The 18,443-nt window shown below is 52.0% G+C and overlaps 2 protein-coding genes across 3 annotated transcripts in view; one reads left to right on the top strand and one right to left on the bottom strand.

Moving 5' to 3' along the window:
* Nucleotides 1-8,384, bottom strand: part of GMEB2 (glucocorticoid modulatory element binding protein 2) — a 41,791-nt gene extending 33,407 nt beyond the window's left edge. The window contains exon 1 of one of the 2 annotated variants that reach the window (XM_030825278.1): nucleotides 7,286-8,384. The gene's annotated coding sequence lies outside the window, so the exon portion shown is untranslated. Of the gene's footprint in view, nucleotides 1-6,097; nucleotides 6,131-7,285 lie in introns of those variants that run through there. The other variant, XM_030825279.1, reaches the window with a different exon arrangement.
* RTEL1 (regulator of telomere elongation helicase 1) overlaps nucleotides 1-18,443 on the top strand; it is a 102,651-nt gene that overhangs the window by 25,459 nt on the left and 58,749 nt on the right. The window lies entirely within an intron of this gene.

The following is an 18,443-nucleotide window of genomic DNA, read 5'->3' as shown; positions in this document are numbered from 1 at the left end:
AGCCCCAATCCCTGAACTGAGTTTCAGGTGCAGAAAGCACTCCAAGAAGTCCTCTCTAGTCTGCGGAACAGGAGGGGAAACTCATTCAAGACAGAAAGAGAGGAGGGAAATGCCCTGGGTTTTTTTGTTTTTTGGGGTCTTTTTGTTTTTTGGAGGTTTTTTTGAGACAAAGTCTCGCTCTGTCGCCCAGGCTGGAATGCAATGGCGTGATCTCGGCTCACTGCAAGCTCCACCTCCTGGGTTCAAGCGATTCTCCTGCCTCAGCCTCTCCAATAGCTGGGATTACAGGTTTCATCATGTTGCCCAGGCTGGTCTCAAACTCCTGACCTCAGGTGATCCACTCACCTCGGCCTCCCAAAGTGCTGTGATTGCAGGTGTGAGCCACCGTGCCTGGCCTGTCCTGGGTTTTAAAATTATTATTATTTTGTCTTTCCTGGCTTTGCCTTCAGCAAGTCCAACCCCTGCTAAAAACCCCGTGATAATGGCTGTCCTGGCCCAAAAAGCTTGGAGAGAAGGGAATCTTCCTCCTGACTAAAGGAATGGTGGCCCAAGAGCGTGGGGGCTCCCTGTTACCCTCTCACTCTCCATCCCCTACTTAGCACAGGGAACACGAAAGCCCCTGGTTTCCAGCCAGAGGGCAAGGTGCCTGGAGTCAGAGTGTGGGGGAGGCCACGAGAGGGGAGGAGAGAGGATGGCACACAGCTGTGTGTGAGCGCCTGGGTCATCCCAAGACAGTCTCTACGTGGTCCTGACCCTAAAGGGCAAAGGGAAGAAAACTGACCTACAAGATAGACCACTGCCCGGGTCTCAGATGGGCCCCAATGGCGCATGAGGCAGATCCACAGTGCACTGGAAAGTCTCTAAACTAAACTGGCCTAACAACACAGACACAGGAACGGGGTGCAAAATTTGCAGCCTGAACCTAACCAGGTCGATTTCTTGCTATAAAAAAAAAAAGTCTACATTCTCTGTGAAACTTAAACAAGACCCAGAGTCCATAGCATAGTAGTCAAAGCATCCAGAACACGATCAAACTACCTGGCAAAGGGTAGTCTGATTCTCAAAGGAACAAACACACAAGAGAAGCTGGCTCCTGAACACAGAATCCAGAAACTCTCAGGTGCTGTCGGACCAGCTCCAAGAGCAAAGCAAAATTCTCAACCAAGTGGAAAGAAAATCTTGGTATAGAAACAGGAGTTACAACCAAATGGAAATGTGAAAATTAAAAACTACAACAACCAAAAGAAAATATACAAACCTGGGATAGTCTCAGCTACTCGGGAGGCGGGGCTGGAGGATCGTTTGAGCCTAGGAGATTGAGGCTGCAGTGAGCCATGATCACACCACTGCACTCCAGTCTGGGCAGCGGAGTGAGAACTCTCTCAAAAAACGAAAAAGAAAGAAAGTAAAATAGAAGTGACCAGGGGCTGGGGGAGGGGGTACAGGGAGTTGTTCTTTAATGAGTACAGAATTTCTGTTTGGGATGATGAAAAGCTCTGGAAATGGACAGCGGTGATGGCTGCACAATCCCTGTGGCTGTTCTGAATGGTGCTGAACCACACATTTAAAAATAGTTAAAATGGGCCAGGCGCAGTGGCTCACGCCTGTAATCCCAGCACTTTGGGAGGCTGAGGGGGGAGGGGATGGCCTGAGGTCAGGAGTTTGAGACCATCCTGGCCAACACGGTGAAACACCGTCTCGACTAAAAATACTAAAAATTAGCCAGGCGTGGTGGCAGGCACTTGTAGTCCCAGCTACTCGGGAGGCTGGGGCAGGAGAACTGCTTGAATCCAGGAGGCAGAGGTTGCAGTGAGCCGAGATCGCGCCACTGCACCACTGGGCAACAAGAGCGAAACTCCGTCTCAAAAAAAAAAAAAAAAAGCTTAAAATCGTAAATTTTATGTTATGTATATTTTACCATAATAAAAAAATTGTAATGCTACTATAATAGAATGACTCATTGGGATTAGATATAAACTAGAAAGTACAGAATATAAAAACTTTTTAAAGAAAGAAAAATTTTCATGGCCAGGCATGGTGTCTCACACCTGTAATCCCAGGACTTTGGGAGGCCAAGGCAAGAGGACTGCTGGAGCTCAGGGGTTTGAGACCAGCCTGAGCAACACAGCAACATCCCATCTCTGCTAAACAAATAATAAAAAATAGCCAGGCATGGTGGTGTGCATGCCTGTAGTTGCAGCTACTCTGGAGGCTGAGGCAGGAGGATCGCTTAAGCCCAGGATGTCAAGGCTGCAGTGAGCCATGGTTGTGCCACTGCGCTCCAGCCTGGGCAACAGATCAAGACCCTGTCACAAAAAAAGAAAAAGAAGAAAAAGAAAAAAAAGAAAGAAAGAAAATAAAATTTTCCAGAACTTTTAAAATCATCGTTAATATAAAAATAATATCACCTGCCCCTAGGACTGTAACAAACAAGTGTGTCTAAGGACAGGAGTGGGTCCACCCCAACCTGGCATGCAGTGGTCCCCTGCAGAGAGTCTGGCCCTGCACTCACTAAGGGGAGGCATTCACAGCCCAGCCAGGCCTCTGCAATTATGCCTTCAATGCCAGAACTAACTCCCCTAAACTGAACAATCGATCACAAAATGTACCTTCAGGTCTCAAGGTTATTGCTAAATCTTACTCAACCCACATTTTCTAGCATGTGAACATTTTTCTGAATGTCTTAGGGAGAGGAAGTCTTCAGGAGAACAAAAGGTCCTCAAGCCACCCTAGCTTCTTTTCCTCCATTCCACAGGCTGCCTTTTGTCTGGGTATGCACTGGACCAGGGGGCTCTACTTCTTCCTAACTGGGCATGGGTCTCCACACAACTCCAAGGTAAAGGGCCACAGGCAAGATAAAGGGGAGAAAAGAAAGCTACGACTTCCTGGGCCACCAATTGCAAATGGCAGCCAGTCTCTGAAGTAACCCTAGACCAAAGATCCAAGGAACCAAGAAATGTAGGTGATCTGAACAGAGGGGATGGTGGTTAAACATCATGAAGGAAAGACCCATTCTCAAAGAAAAGGAAGCAAAAAGAAACCGTGGGGAGCTGGGTACCACCCGCAGCAAAGACCCCACATGTGTTACTGATGCCATCCTGGCCTGGGAGAGCAGTGAGTGTGGCGGACGGTGAGTGGTGGGGAGGGCTGCGGTAGGTTTGGGGTAAGAAGAGGCAGTGCCCAGAGCCCAGAGAACACCAGTTAGGGCTCCACATGAACGCTACTCAAAGTATTCACGGAACACATCTAAACACAAGCACTAAGGACTAAGTGCAAGAGACAAGAAAATATTTCCCGTTTCCTGTTTCAGGAGGGTATCGAAAATGAGTGATGGAAGGAAAATGTATTGTTTAAACGAGGAAAAAAAATTTTACAAATTAAGAACATCCTGGAACATGATGAGCCGTTTACTGTCACTCAATTTAAATGGCAGCCATCTAGGACAGAGCACCTAAGGGGAAAGGGGGCTCACAGGCGAACCCCTCCAGCTGCTGGTGGGCACATTTCCCATTAGGGCATCAGGGTCTCTGAAGACTGTCTTCAGATGCTTTTAGCCAGAAAAGTTACAATGATGAATTCGTTTACATTGACAGACTTACTTCATATTTCTAAAATATAATTTTTTTTCACTACCATAACTTTGTTGTTGTAGACTTAGGATTCAAAATAAAGAACTTTAAACAAACATGAATAAAAAGCCACTGTAGGCCGGGCGCGGTGGCTCACACCTGTAATCCCAGCACTTTGGGAGGCCAAGGCAGGTGGATCATGAGGTCAGGAGTTCAAGACCAGCCTGATCAATATGGTGAAACCCCGTCTGCACTAAAAATAGAAAAATTAGCCAGGCGCCGTGGCAGGTGCCTGTAATCTCAGCTACTCGGGAGGCTGAGGCAGGAGAATCACCTGAACCTGGGCAGCAGAGGTTGCAGTGAGCCAAGATCATGCCACTGCACTCAAGAGTGAGACTGTCTTTAAAAAAAAAAAAAAAAAAGCCACTTTAAAATTTTACTTAGGCCAGGCATGGTGACTCACGCCCATAATCCTAGCACTTTGGGAGGCCAACGCGAGCAGATCACCTGAGGCCAGGAGTTAGACCAGACTGGCCAACATGGTAAAACCTCATCTCTACTAAAGATGCAAAAATTAGCTGGGCGTGGTGGTGTGCCCATGTAATCCCAGCTACTCAGGAGGCTGAAGTGGGAGAACTGCTTGAACCCGGGAGGCAGAGGCTGTAGTGAGCCGAGATTGCGCCACTACACTTCAGCCTGGGTGACAGAGCAAGACCCTGTCTCAGAAAAAAAAAAATTCAAAAATTCAAAAATTTGGCCAGGCATGGTGGCTCACGCCTGTAATCCCATCACTTTGGAAGGCCGAGGCGGGCGGATCACCTGAGGTCAGGAATTCGAGACCAGCCTGGCCGACATGATGAAACCCTGTCTCTACTAAAAATACAAAACAAACAAAAAATTGGCCGGGCGTGGTTGTGGGTGCTTGTAATCCCACCTACTTGGGAGGCTGAGGCAGGAGAATCTCTTGAACTCCGGAGGCAGAGGTTGCAGCCAGCCGAGGTTGCGCCACTGCACTCCAGCCTAGACAACAGAGCGAGACTCTGTCTCAAAAAAATAAAAAATTAAAATTAAAAAATAAAAATTTCGGCCGGGCGCGGTGGCTCATGCTTGTAATCCCAGCACTTTGGGAGGCCGAGGCGGGCGGATCACGAGGTCAGGAGATCGAGACCACGGTGAAACCCCGTCTCTACTAAAAATACAAAAAATTAGCCGGGCGTGGTGGCGGGCGTCTGTAGTCCCAGCTACTCGGAGAGGCTGAGGCAGGAGAATGGCACGAACCCGGGAGGCGGAGCTTGCAGTGAGCCGAGATCGCGACACTGCACTCCAGCCTGGGCGACAGAGCGAGACTCCGTCTCAAAAAAAAAAAAAAAAAAAAAAAATTAAAAATTTCACTTAAAATACTACTGATCTCCCGTGCTGACCTCTCGGGGTTTAACTCTCACTGAGGAGACGCTGCTTTCATAAGGGGCAACTAAAGTCATTTAAGCAGAGAGCTGCAAAGAGGCAACAGCCTCACTGCAGGCAGGGGTCCTCGTCACAGCTTCAGGGCTTTACAGAGGATTACGCAATGTACACGCAGAAAACTGAATTCCAGCCTCTCCAATGGCAACTATATATATATATATATATACATATTTTTTTTTTTTTTTTTTTTTTTTTTTTGAGACGGAGTCTCACTCTGTAACCCAGGTTGGAGTGCAGTGACATGATCTTGGCTCACTGCAAGCTCCGCCTCCTGGGTTCACACCATTCTCCCGCCTCAGCCTCCTGAGTAGCTGGGACTACAGGTGCCTGCCACCACGCCCGGCTAATTTTTTATATTTTTAGTAGAGACGGGGTTTCACTGTATTAGGCAGGATGATCTCAATCTCCTGACCTCATGATCCGCCCGCCTTGGCCTCCCAAAGTGCTGGGATTACAGGCGTGAGCCACCGCACCCAGCCTCCAATGGCAACTATATTAAAGGTTCAAAGCAGTATGCACAAAAGTTACCTCACAGAAAATAGTGCAAGTCCTTGATACAATGCTCTTTAGACACAGAAGCAGCACTACAGAGCATCTCACCCCATTGCCTTCCCAAGGACGAGCACCCCCTCCTCTCTCCACAGCCCCTTGTTTTTTTGAGATGGAGTCTCACTCTGTCGCCCAGGCTGGAGTGCAATGGCGAAATCTTGGCTCACTGCAAGCTCTGCCTCCCGGGTTGAAGTGATTCTCCTGCCTCAGCCTCCCGAGTAGCTGGGACTACAGGCGCCCGACACGCCTGGCTAATTTTTGTATTTTTGGTAGAGACGGGGTTTCACCATGTTGGCTAGGCTGGTCTCGAACCGACCTCCAGTGATCCTCCCACCTTGACCTCCCATAGTGCCGGGATTACAGGTGTGAGCCACCACACCTGGCCTCTCCACAGCCCCTTCTGTGTTGAAGCCAAGACCCACCCAGCTTTGATCCCAAGGCTTGGGTTCCCCACTAGTGCGAAGTGAGTTTCCAAATTATTAGGTAAATCAGATATGAGAAAATATTTTACTCACTTTTTTTTTTTTTTGAGACGCAACCTTGCTCTGTCACCCAGGCTGGAGTGCAATGGCACCATCTCCGCTCACTGCAACCTCTGCCTCCTGGGTTCAAGCAATTTTCCTGCCTCGGCCTCCCAAGTAGCTGGGATTACATGTGCACACCACCACGCCCGGCTAACTTTTGTATTTTTAGTAGAGACAGGATTTCACCGTGTTAGCCAGGCTGCTCTCAAACTCCTGACCTCATGATCCGCCCACGTCGGGCTCCCAAAGTGGTGGGATTACAGGCGTGAGCCATCACGCCTGGCCCAAGAAAATATTTTAAACTAGTATTCTTGACCGGCACGGTCAACACTGATGTAATTGAAACTGTTGTATTTGAAGTGTTAGCAAAGAAAGAGAATTCTGGTTCAACAGAAAAGTCAGTCACGACTTTTCAGTCATGCATGAATTATACAGTAACCAAATACATAACATGTCATGACTGACAACGGGCCCACAACAAATCAGCTCCGACCAACAGGGTCCACACCACCATGGGTCTACACAGACCCAGGTCCCACCTGTGGCTCTACAGTGACTCGGGCCCCTGTGGGGTGGTCCCTGCGGGTCAGGTCCCTGAGAATGGGTCCCAGTGGGGTGGTTCCTGTGGGTCGCGTCCCTGTGGGGTGGCCCCTGCGGGTCGGGTGCCTGCGGGGTGGCCCCTGGGGGTCGCGTCCCTGCGGGTCGGGTGCCTGCGGGGTGGCCCCTGGGGGTCGCGTCCCTGCGGGTCGGGTGCCTGCGGGGTGGTCCCTGTGGGGTCGCGTCCCTGTGGGTCACGTCCCTGTGGGGTGGCCCCTGCGAGTCGCGTGGTGGTCCCTGTGGGTCGCGTCCCTGCGGGTCGGACCCCTGCGGCGTGGTCCCCTCCAGCAGGGTCCACCGAGGAGGCCGCTGGAGGCCGAGCCCGCGCCAGCCCGCGGCGCCAAGATGGAGGCAGGAAGCGCCGCCACCGCCCGCGCCCGCGCCCGCCACCGCCCGCGCCGCCCGCCTGACGCCGCCGTCGCGCCTGACGCCGCCGCCCGCGCGGCCGCCCCTCCCCCGGCCCTCCCCTCCCCCCGCCGTAACGTCCTGACGCTCCGCAGGGACCCCTGACTGGACGGCGGCGCGTGAGCGGAGCGAGAGGCCTCGCCGCGGGGGGGCCGCGGGCTCGCCGGCGCCGCTTACCTGGGGCCGCGCCGGGCCTGCTCGGGCGCCCGGCGGGGGCGGTGGCGTCGGGAGCTGCGGCGGCGGCGGGCGGCGGCGGCGGCCGCGGGCTTCGCTCCTTGTTGGGGATTCGGCGGCGGCGGCGGCGCGGGCGCGCGCTTCCTAGTGACGCAGGCCGCGGGGCCGCGCACGCACGGAGCTGGGAGGGCCGGACACTTATTTGGCGCTCGCGGAGGAGGAAGGCGGGGCCGTGAAATAAGGCCCAATGGGCCCCGGGGCGCGTGCGCGGACGAACACTATCCGTCCCTAAAGCCGCAGTTTCCTCGTGATCCCCAAGGTCCCGGTCGGGCGTTGCGTGCCCCGCGCGGGCGGCCGGGCAGAGGGACGATGGTTAGTGGACGGACGGCGCCAGGGAGCAGTGCCCACGCGCGGCAGGGCGGCACCTTCAGGCCTCCAGGTACGGGCACCCGTCGCCCGGACGCTGCTGTGGGTGAACGGGCACGGAGGGGACTCCCCTGCGGGGCGGACGCCTGAACACGAGGCTGTGGAGGAGGACGCTGTAGGGTGCACGGACTCGCGCGGAACATGCCGGAGGCTCAGCCAGCCACGGCGCTCCCAGCGTGGAGGGCGAGGGGCATCTGGGAGCGGCCAGGAGGGAGGGCTCGGTCACCCCTCAAGCTGTCACCCCAGTCCCACAACCAGCACCCCGATCCCATCGCAGTTCCACAGGCGACACCCCGATCCCACCCCAGCCCAACAGCCGGCACCCATCCCGATCCCATAGCTAACACCCCGGTTCCCCCGCTGTCCCACCGCCGGCACCCCGATCCCATAGCTGACACCCCGATCCCACGCCAGTCTCGCAGCCGGCACCCCGATCCCATAGCTGACACCCCGATCCCACCCCAGTCCCGCAGCCGGCACCCCGATCCCATAGATGACACCCCGATCCCACAGCCGGCACTCACCCCGATCGCATAGCATAGCTGACACCGCGATCCCACCCCAGTCCCATAGCCAGCACCCCAATCCCACCCCAGTCCCATAGCCGGCACCCCGATCCCACTCGGATCCGGCAGCCAGCTTGGATCCTGTGGCGCTCCTCCAGCCCCCAGGGCTCATTTATATGTTTTATTGGCAGAGGCTGGAGCTGGCTGTGTTGGTCTCTGTGCTGGGTTTTTTTCTCTGCACCGCAGGGCTGGCTCTCCTGACCTCTCCAGGTGTAATCGAACACCCTTGCGCTTGCTGTCACCCGCTGCCTGTCTGCAGGATCCCGGATTCCCTATCAGGGGACCGAAATTAGTCGGAAAATAAGAAACAGGTGCTTGTTTGGGATGGCGTCCTGACCCTGTGCTCACACTTTTAGGAGGAGGACTCTGCAGGCCGCCTCCCAGAATGGGAGGTTCCCAAGCCACTGCACTTCGGAGGGGCTGTGTAATTAGAGTTGCACTTTCATTCAGTTCCCAGTAAAGTAGAACGTGCTCGAGCCAGTGAGGAAAAGGTATCTTTAAAAATTAGACTGGCCAAGTGCGGTGGCTCATGCCTTTTACCTCAACACTTTGGGAGGCCAAGGTGGGAGGATCACCTGTGGCCAGGAGTTCAAGACCAGCCTGGGCAACAGAGTGAGCCTGTCTCTGGGGAAGAATTAAGAAAATTTTGAGCCTTTGTCAGTGCTACTATTTTATTATCTGGTAAATATGAGAGGGTTCACGTGGTCTATGTATGTCATTTATCTGAGTTTGCCTATCCTCACGTTGTGGGAATAAATGTCAATAAAGTCGAAGAGGAGTACTGAGGGGGACCTGGGGATGGGAGGGCGGCCACATCATGCCTGTGTGTTGCACAAGCCCACCGAGGTTTGCCTGGGGTGAGCCCTAGGGCCTGTTCTACGTCCTTCACTCTGGGGCTCCAAGAGAGAAACTCCATCTAAAAAAAAAAAAAAATCACCTCCAAGATAACTTAGCTTTCTACTGCTGCCGGAACAAATTATCTCAAACTTAGTCGCTTAAAAATGCAAATTTAGGCTGAGTTCGGAGGCTCACGTCCGTAATCCTAGCACTTTGGGAGGCCAAGGCAGGAGGATTGCTTGAGGCCAGGAGTTCAAGACCAACATGGCGAGAACCCATCTCTATTTTTTAAAAATGTAAATGTGTCCGGGCGCAGTGGCTCACACCTATAATCCCAGAGCACTTTGGGAGGCCAAGGCGGGCAGATCACGAGGTCAGGAGCTTGAGACCATCCTGGCTAACACTGTGAAACCCCGTCTCTACTAAAGATACAAAAACAAAATTAGCCGGGCATGGTGGCGGGCGCCTGTAGTCCCAGCCACTCGGGAGGCTGAGGCAGGAGAATGGCGGGAACCCAGGAAGCAGAGCTTGCAGTGAGCCAAGATGGCGCCACTGCACTCCAGCCTGGGTGACAGAGCGAGACTCCGTCTCAAAAAATAAATAAACAAATAAATAAAAATGCAAACGTGTTCTCTAACTGTTCTGTAGGTCGGAAGTCCAGCCCAGCCTCACTCAGCCAAAATCAGGGTGTCTGCAGGGACAATTGCTTTTGGAGCTCCAGGGGAGAAGCTGTTCCTGCCTTTCCAGTTTCTTGAAGCACTTGAGACCCTTGTCTCGTGGCCTATCCCACAGCTGAAAGCCAGCCAAAGCCAGTTGAGTCCTCACCCTGCTGGCCCCAACACTGACTCTCCTGCCTCCCTCATCTGCTGTCAAGGCCCCTTGTGATGACATGGGGCCACCAGCTGGCCCAGGGCACCTCCTGTCTCCGAGTCGGCCGACCAGCGACCTTCATTCCATCTGCCGCTGTAATTCCCCTTTGCTTGGAACCAACGTTCACAGATCCCAGGGGTTAGGATGTGAATATCTTGGGCGGGGCTGTGGGGGGGCTATTCTTCCTTCTAAAATATTTATCATTTTTGTTTTGGGGATTTTTTTGGTTTGGTTTTTTTTGAGACAGAGTCTCGCTCTGTCGCCCAGGTTGGAATGCAATGGTGCAATCTCCGCTCACTGCAACCTCTGCCTCTGGGCAGACATGAGCCACTGCGCCCGGCCTGTTTTTGTTTTTGTTTTGTTTTGTTTTGTTTTTGAGATGGAGTCTCACTTTGTCACCCAGGCTGGAGTGCAGTGGCAGATCTCGGCTCACTGCAACCTCTGCCTCCTGGGTTCAAGCAATTCTCCTGCCTCAGCCTCCCAAGTAGCTGAGATTACAGGTACGCGCCACCATGCCCAGCTACTTTTTGTATTTTTAGTAGAGACAGGGTTTTACCATGTTGGTCAGACTGGTCTCAAACTCTTGATCTCAGGTAATCCACCTACCTCAGCCTCCCAAAGTGCTGGGATTACAGACGTGAGCCACCGTGTCTGGCCATATTTATTAACTACAAAGGGAAAGATGATAATCTTTTTTTTTGGAGATGGAGTCTCACTCTGTCACCCAGGCTGGAGTACAATAGCCTGATCTTGGCTCACTGCAACCTCTGCCTCCCAGGTTCAAGTGATTCTCCTGCCTCAGCCTCCCAACTAGCTGGGATTACAGGTGCACCCTACCACGCCCAGCTAGTTTTTGTATTTTTAGTAGAAACGGGGTTTCACCATGTTGGTGAGGCTGATCTCAAACTCCTGACCTCATGATCTGCCCGCCTCAGCCTCCCAAAGTGCTGGGATTATAGGCATGAGCCACTGCAACCGACTGAAAGATGGTAATTTTAAAGTAGAGAAACTGGGTTGGCTGGGCATGGTGGCTTATGCCTGTAAGCCCAGCACTTTGGAAGTCCAAGGCAAGAGGATTGCTTGAGTCCAGGAGTTTGAGACCAGCCTGGAAAACATAGCAAGACCCCATCTCTGCAAAAGCTAAAAAGTTAGCCAGGTGTGGTGGCACATGCCTGTAGTCCCAGCTACTCAGGACGCTGAGGTGGGAGGATCACTTGAGCCCAGGAGATCAAGGTTGCAGCGAGCCGTTATTGTGCCACTGCAGTCAGCCTGGGCAACAGCAAGAGTCTGTCTCCAAAGGTAAAAAAAAGGTCCAGGCACAGTGGCTCACACCTGTAATCTCAGCACTTTGGGAGGCCAAGGTGGGCAGATCCCTTCAAAACCAGCCTGGCTAAATGGTGAAACCCCATCTCTACTAAAAATACAAAAAAAAATTAGCTGGGCATGATGACGGGCGCCTGTAATCTCAGTTACTTGGGAGACTGAGGCAGGAGAATCATGTAAACCCAGGAGGCTGAGGTTGCAGCAAGCCAAGATCACGCCACTGCACTTCAGCCTGGGCGACAGAGCAAGACTTTCTCAAAACAAAAGAATCTTGAGTCCTGAGTTCCTCCAAGGGAAATTCCAGGCACCTCACCACCCTTGGCAGGCAAAGGAACAATCTGATGAGGAAGAAGATAGAAAAGGCTTAAACAATAGTCTCCCGGCCGGGCGCGGTGGCTCGCGCCTGTAATCCCAGCGCTTTGGGAGGCCGAGGCGGGCGGATCACAAGGTCAGGAGATCGAGACCATCCTGGCTAACACGGTGAAACCCCCATCTCTACTAAAAAAAAATACAAAAAATTAGCTGGGCGTGGTGGCAGGTGCCTGTAGTCCCAGCTACTCAGGAAGCTGAGGCAGGAGAATGGCGTGAACCCGGGAGGCAGAGCTTTCAGTGAGCCGAGATTGCGCCACTGCACTCCAGTCTGGGCAACAGAGCAAGACTCTGTCTCTAAAAAAAAAAAAAAGTAAGTCAGAGTCACAAGGTGTTTTGGTTCCCTGTGGAAACTAAAAGATAACAGCTTAACATATGTTCTTGAGTTATTTTTCAGAAACTTGGACATTCACCAGATGGAAAATGCTGAGCTAGGAACAGTGGCTATAATTTCAGCCTTTTGAGAGGCCAAGGTGGAAGGATCATTTGAGGCCGGGAGTTCGAGACCAGCCTGGCCAACATGGTGAAACCCCATCTCTACTAAAAATACAAAAATTAGCTGGGCATGTACGTGTAGTCTCGGCTACTCGGGAAGCTGAGGCAGGAGAATCTCTTCAACCGGAGAGGTGGAGGTTGCAATGAGCTGAGATCACGCCACCACACTCCATCCAGCCAGGGTGACAGAGGGAGACTCCATCTCAAAGCAAAAACAGAAACATAGGTGGGACCCTCAGTGTGTCCTCAGGGCATGATGGTTGAGGTATACTGCTGGTCCTCTCATGTAAAAGAAAACAAGAGCCAACTCTGTGTCTACTGGAGAAAGCATCAGCCACAGTCAATACCTCGCTTCCGCAGGGACGGTGGCTGCCAGAGTGGGAGGCTTTGGTGGCACCCATGTCGTGGAATCACAATGTTGTTGACAGCTCTGGGGTCTTGTACAAAATGCCAGATCCTCCCATTTGGTTTCCTTATGGGAAGGATTGCAGTATTATAATACATGGGCTTGTGCAAGGGATCATTATACCCTTTTCTCTTTTTTTGCTTTTCTTTGAGACAGAGTTTCACTCTCGTCACCCAGGCTGGAGTGCAATGGGGAGATCTTGGCTCACTGCAACCTCCGCCTCCTGGGTTCAAGTGATTTTCCTGTCTCAGCCTTCTGAGTAGCTGGGATTACACATGCCCACCACCAGGCCTGACTAATTTTTGTATTTTTAGTAGAGACACAGTTTCACCAAGCTGGTCAGGCTGGTCTTGAACTCCTGACCTCAGGTGATCCACCCACCTCGGCCTCCCAAAGTGTTGGGATTTCAGGCATAAGCCACCAGGCCCAGCCTTTCTTTCTTATTAAAATTAATCTTTGTTTAAAAATACTCTTGTTTTTTATTTAATTGTAACACTCCTAGATCCCGAAAGCAGATACACTCTTTGTTATGGGTCTGATTCTTTTCATTGCGTTAAGCCTTAGAGGATGTTGTCCAATACTGGATAAAGGTTTACTCAGGCTTACTTCCACTTTAACGGGGATGGCTGAATGTCTCTTCCACTTGGCTGCTCCTTTATAATAAACTGACAAACATACAAATTTTCTTGAGTTCTGTGAGACATTCTAGTAAATCTAACCTGAAGAGCAGGTTGTGAGAACCCCTGATTTAGAAAGCCCAGTGGTCATAAATATAAGTGGCTCTGGACTGGCTCCTGGGGTCTGAAGTGTGGGCAGTTGGTTAGGACTGAGCCCTTGTCATTTGCAGGATCTGACACCGACTCCAGCAAGGCAGTGTCAGAATTTAGCTGAATTATATTGGACCACCCAGTTAGCGTTTGGAGAATTGGTTGCTGGTATAGAAAAATACCAAATATTTTATGTCAGGGGAGTGAAAGAAAAAACAAAAACCCATACACTTTAAGGAAAGCAACTGACAGCATTTGTTAGCAGTGATAAAATTTGAGCTTTGAAGTAAGAATAAGAATTTTGCCATTGTGCCCGGGCCAAAAAAAAAAAATATTAGGCCGGGCGCGGTGGCTCACGCTTGTAATCCCAGCACTTTGGGAGGCCGAGGCGGGTGGATCACGAGGTCAGGAGATCGAGACCACGGTGAAACCCCGTCTCTACTAAAAATACAAAAAAATTAGCCGGGCGTGGTGGCGGGTGCCTGTAGTCCCAGCTACTCGGAGAGGCTGAGGCAGGAGAATGGCGTGAACCCAGGAGGCGGAGCTTGCAGTGAGCCGAGATTGCACCACTGCACTCCAGCCTGGGCAACAGAGCGAGAGTCCGTCTCAAAAAAAAAAAAAAAAGAAAAAAAAATTTTTTTTGCCGTTGTGAGGTCGAACACTTCCAGTACTTTCTGATGAGCTTGACAGTGATATTAACAAATAACTTTTTTTTTTTTTTTTTTTGAGACAGAGTCTCGCTCTGTCACCCAGGCTGGAGTGCAGTGGTGCAATCTCAGCTCACTGCAACCCCCGCCTCCCAGGTTCGAGCGATTCTCCTGCCTCAACGCCCCGAGTCCCTGGACTACAGGTGTGCGCCACCACGTCCAGATAATTTTTGTATTTTTAGTAGAGACCGGGTTTCACCATGTTGCCCAGACTGGTCTCAAACTCGTGACCTCAGGTGACCCACCCAGCTCGGCCTCCCAAAGGTGGGAGGCCTTGCTGGGATTACAGGCATGAGACACTGCACCTGGCCTCTTGTCCTTGTGTTTTGCAGTGATGTAATGAACATGTCTGACATTTGTAACCAGAAAAAAAGGTTAGTGTAACAATGCCTATCCTGTTTTTCCCAGAGTAGACCTTATGAAGATTAAAACAATTTGAAAGTGTTTTGAAAATAATAAACTATGCTATACACACAACGTTTTGGTGACTAGAAATAAAAGTTTGTTGTTTGTTGAGACAGGGCCCTGCTCTGTCTCCCAGGCTGGGTGGCACAATCATGGCTCACTGCAGTCTTGAACTCCTGGGCTTAAGCGATCCTCCCACCTCAGCCTCCAGAGTAGCTGGGACTGCAAGCGAGCACCACCACGCCTGGCTAATATTTGTACTTTTCGTAGAGATGGGGTTTCACCATGTTGCCCAGACTGGTCTCAAACTCCGGGGCTCAAGCAGTGCTCCCGCCTCGGCCTCCCAAAGTGGTGGGATCACAAGTGTGAGCCACTGCACCTGGCTGAGTTTCTGTTGTTTTAAGCCACTTCATTTGTGGTACTTCTCACAGCAGTCCCAGGAAACTAAGCAACTGCAGAACATCAAAATTGTTTTTCTTCAGCAAAAGGAGAAGCACTTGTGGTTGGCACCAGCTTTTCCTATGCTCACTTCTGCACGGCCACACCTTTGCCCAACGTGAGTGCACAGCAGGCTGGGGGGGAGCAACTGGTTGAGTCAGGCCTCTGCTTGTGCCATGTCCCCACCTGCTTTGCTGGACACCCCTGTTTTGGGGGCACCCACTGCTGCCCCAGACACCAAGCAAGCACCAGCTGTGTCCAAAACATGCAGTCACTGTCTTGGCCTGTTTTGTGCTGCTGTAACAGAATGCCACAGACGGTAATTTAATACAGAACAGAAATTTATTTCCTCAAAGTTTTGGAGGCTGGGAAGTCCAAGGGTAAGGGGCCATCAGGTCAGGGCCTGGTCTCTGCTTCCACGGTGGCGCCTTGACCACCGTGTCCTCACATGGTCAGAGAGAGCCCGCTCCCAGGAGCCCTTTTAATAGGGCAGAACACTGCTGCACTGCGGATCAAGTTTCCAACACGTGAACTTCGGAGATGACACATTCAGATCATAGCAGTCACTCTAGGCAGAGTGTCTGATGTCGTTTTAAAATACGTTCACAGACTGGCCGGGCACTGTAGCTCACGCCTGTAATCCCAACAGTTTGGGAGGCCAAGGTGGGTGGGTCACCTGAGGTCAGGAGTTCAAGACCAGCCTCACCAACATGGTGAAACCCCATCTCTACTAAAAATACAAAATTAGCCAGGTGTGGTGGTGCATGCCTGTAATCCCAGCTACTCGGGAGGCCGAGGCTGGAGAATTGCTTGAACCCAGGAGGCGGGGTTTGCAGTGAGTCGAGATCATGCCATTGCACTCCAGCCTGGGCAACAAGAGCGAAACTCTGTCTCAAAAAATAAAATAAAATAAAATACATTCACAAGGCCAGGCACAGTGGCTCACGCCTGTAATCCCAGCTACTTGAGAGACTGAGGCAGGAGAATCGCTTATAACCTGGGAAGTGGAGGTTGCAGTGAGCTGAGATCACACCACTACACTCTAGCTTGGGCAACAAGCGTGAAACTCCGTCTCAAAAAAATAAAATAAGGTCAGGCATGGTGGCCCATACCTGTAATCCCAGCACTTTCAGAGGCCAAGGCGGTCGGATCATGAGGTCAGAAGTTCGAGACCAGCCTGGCCAACGTGATGAAACCCTGTCTCTACCAGCCTGGCCAACATGGGGAAACCCCATCTCTACTAAAAATACAAAATTAGCCAGGCATGGTGGTGTGTGCCTGTAATCCCAGCTACTCAGGAGGCTGAGGCAGGAGAATCGCTTGAACCTAGGAGGCGGAGGTTGCAGTGAGCCAAGATCGCGCCGCTGCTCTCCAGCCTGGGCGACAGAGAGAGACTCCGCCTCTAAATAAATAAATAAATAAAATAAGAAAATAAAATATGTTCACAAATCCTTTGACATTCCTCACCTCAAAAGCTGGAACCCAACTCCCTCCTAAGCATGAGTCTTCTCAGTGACTCACTTCTAACAGCAGAACTTACGTGGCTCCCCACACCCAGAGGATATTGGGTTCTTCCCAATATCCCCCCACCCAGAGACCCCCACCCAGGTCGCTGGCTCTGGGTTCCCCAGGACCATGTTTCAAGGACACTCAGGCAGCCCCTGGATCGTCCACGTGGGGAGGAATGAAGGCCTCCTGCCTGCAGCCTCGGGAGGGAGCCTTCTCAGAAGAGGATGCCCCACCCCCTGCCCAGCCTTCAGATGGCCAGGACGTCGTCCAATGTCCTGACTGCAACATCATGACAGACCCCGAGCCAGAAACCCCCAGCTTTTGTACTCCTGACTTACGGAAACTGACAGATAATGTTCGTTGTTAAATAAGGGGTGACTTGTCACACACAATAGGTCACTAAACAGCTCTGTCTGGCCTCCCAGTAGGAGCCTGCCTTTCCTTTTCTTCATGGGAAAAGTGTGATCAGTTTGCAAAGGAGTCTCCGCCCCCACTTGATGCCAGAGGCTCCACATGGTGACTGTCACAAACTCTGTCTGCCCTCAGTGCCTTGCCAGGCCCCTGGCCTGCGATCAGCCTGGTCTTGTGGGAGGCCACGGCCCATGTGTGTTTGTGTGTGGCGTGCGTGTCTGCGTGGCCTTGCATGCCCAGGATACAGGGATGCCATATACAAATGCTCTCAATGTTGTATGTGGCATGTGTGTGTCTGTGTGCCCAGGATACAGGGATGCCATATACAAACTCTTTTTTTTTTTTTTTTTGAGACAGTCTTGCTCTTTGGCCCAGGCCGGACTGCAGTGGCACTATCTCGGCTCACTGCAAGCTCCGCCTCCTGGGTTCACACCATTCTGCCTCAGCCTCCCGAGTAGCTGGGACTACAGGCATGCACCACTACGCCCGGCTAATTTTTTGTGTTTTTAGTAGAGATGGGGTTTCACAGTGTTAGCCAGGATGGTCTCGATCTCCTGACCTCATGATCTGCCTGCCTCGGCCTCCCAAAGTGCTGGGATTACAGGTGTAAGCCACCGTGCCTGGCCTACAAACTCTTTTTTTTTTTTTCTTTTGAGGTGGAGTCTCCCTCCATCGCCCAGGTTGGAGTGCAGTGGCACTATCTCGGCTCACTGCAAGCTCCACCTCCCAGGTTCACACCATTCTGCCTCAGCCTCCCGAGTAGCTGGGACTACAGGCGCGCACCACTACGCCCGGCTAATTTTTTGTGTTTTTAGTAGAGATGGGGTTTCACAGTGTTAGCCAGGATGGCCTCAACCTCCTGACCTCGTGATCCACCCACCTCGGCCTCCCAAAGTGCTGGGATTACAGGCGTGAGCCACTGCACCTGGCCTACAAACTCTTTCAATGTCTTTCTTTTCTCTCTCCTGCCATCTTCTCCCTTGCAGATTTCTTGTGTCTCCACGTCTTCCCCAGCTGAGTCCAAGGTCCTGACTTGCCCACACTCCCTGGACTGGAGGAGGGGTGATAGCAAGAGCTCCTTCAAGCCCAGGAATGCCACCAGGGCTGCCCCGGGAGAGGAGGAAGCTGGGTCTCTCGGGGTTGTGGGGACCAGACACCCTTCTAGGACATGGACTCAGCACAGAAAGTCTAGACATCCACTACAAACACATCTCCCTCCTAACAGGGGGCCCCTGGGCACCCCAAGTGGCTGTCTGGTGGGACAAGCATGTCCACCAGTCAGAATATCTTTTTTTTTGTTTTTGGTTTTTTTGACAGAGTTTCACTGGAGTGCAATGGCGCCATCTCAGCTCCCTACAACCTCCGCCTCCCGGGTTCAAGTGATTCTCCTGCCTCAGCCTCTCACGTAGCTGGGATTACAGGCATGAGCCACCACGCCCGGCTAATTTATTTATTTATTTTTTTTTTTGAGATGGAGTCTGGCTCTGTCGCCCAGGCTGGAGTGCAGTGGCGTGATCTCCGCTCACTGCAAGCTCCACCTCCTGGGTTCACACCATTCTCCTGCCTCAGCCTCCTGAGTAGGTGGGACTACAGGCGCCTGCCACCACGCCCGGCTAATTTTTTGTATTTTTA

This window comes from Nomascus leucogenys, chromosome 13 (genome assembly GCF_006542625.1).
Source record: "Nomascus leucogenys isolate Asia chromosome 13, Asia_NLE_v1, whole genome shotgun sequence".
NCBI classification, from domain to species: Eukaryota; Metazoa; Chordata; class Mammalia; order Primates; family Hylobatidae; genus Nomascus; species Nomascus leucogenys.
The sequence above is the reverse complement of the archived record's forward strand: the minus strand, read 5'-3'. Positions and strand labels throughout refer to the sequence as shown.